The sequence below is a fragment of the Bemisia tabaci genome, chromosome 7 (assembly GCF_918797505.1).
Source record: "Bemisia tabaci chromosome 7, PGI_BMITA_v3".
NCBI lineage: Eukaryota > Metazoa > Arthropoda > Insecta > Hemiptera > Aleyrodidae > Bemisia > Bemisia tabaci.
In genome coordinates, this window is record NC_092799.1 from 7,560,004 (window position 1) to 7,560,886 (window position 883).

The following is an 883-nucleotide window of genomic DNA, read 5'->3' on the forward strand; positions in this document are numbered from 1 at the left end:
TGGAAAGGCCAAGTCCAAGAAGTGGGAGGTGCAAAAACTTTCTGCACCCCTGATGCTTTTTTGGGATCCAAAGCTCTTGAATTTTGAGAGACATGGTGGTTGCAGGAGCCGAAAAATCCGGAGATTGGTTTTGAAATCAGCGTTAAATGAAAATGAAATTGTAGGAAATATGCACACAATGCAGTTCAGTGATTTGAATTTATCTTACCATTATTTATCATATCTTTAGTTTTACGTAGAAGTAATAAGATGTCTTGTGTGGATTAAGGTGAGAGATTCATGTCCTTAATCTCTTTCCTCTCCAGTATTTTATTAGCGAACAGATCGATTCTGAATGTCTTGTATCATGTTACTTATGTGATCAAAGTCTCGCAAGAGGCACAGTTTTATGAAGTCAGCAAGCATGACTCAAAAATCTCCATATAAATTATACAGCATGTAGCATGTCTGTGTGTTTTTTACATAGCTTTTCAGAGAAAACTTTAGAAGTGTTAGCCATAGAAACCTATTTCTCTCCCATCCAATGGCACCTCTCAAAAGATCACATTTAATGTTGTTTCATTCTTTATGCATCCTATTGCTGAATTCATTGCGAACACATATTTGTTCAAGACTCAAAAGACTGATAATAGTAATCCTATAAAAATTTAGGCAATTACTCGAAATCAAATTGTCAACACTTAACCTACTGGTTGATTTCATTATATTTCAAATGGATGTAAATGAATTAGATTTTTATTTTTTTTTATTCCTTGATTATTTTTAAAAAAAATTGCATCATTTTTTTTTGAATAAAACTGATTTTTTTAAATTATTGTGTTTTGATTTTATACATTCTAATATAGACATTGTAAAAGAATTGCACAAATAATACTAAGTATGA